This window comes from Etheostoma spectabile, chromosome 21, assembly GCF_008692095.1.
Source record: "Etheostoma spectabile isolate EspeVRDwgs_2016 chromosome 21, UIUC_Espe_1.0, whole genome shotgun sequence".
Taxonomy (NCBI): domain Eukaryota; kingdom Metazoa; phylum Chordata; class Actinopteri; order Perciformes; family Percidae; genus Etheostoma; species Etheostoma spectabile.
Window position 1 is genome coordinate 10,451,701 of NC_045753.1, and position 478 is coordinate 10,452,178.

Genomic DNA, 478 nt, shown 5'->3' on the forward strand with positions numbered 1-478 from the left:
AATGTGGATATAATGACTAAGTGGGTAAAGGCAAATAAAACAGGTAGAACAGTCTGTTATGTTCAGAAATTGACATCACTTTACTGCCTTTAAAAGCAGGAAAAGACACCACTTGTGCCATATCACGATATTATGATATCCAAAACCTATATCATAATATCGGTATAATACCGATATAACGTCCAGCTCTAACAACAGATGTCCCGAGCGGATCTTAAGTAGCCGATCTTACGTCCGGTCAGGGCTTATTTTATCGTCTAAAGAAAGCCAAATCATATCCTTTTTCTTTTTTTTGTACAATTAATAAAATGCCCTTGAAAAAAATCTTCCATCAGACTGAAAACTCCTCAACCCGGACTGCACATTGCCCCATAAAATATAGTGATATATAATAATATAACATCTTTATATTACTTTAATCATATTATATATACATATATATATATATATATATATATATATATATATATATATATAT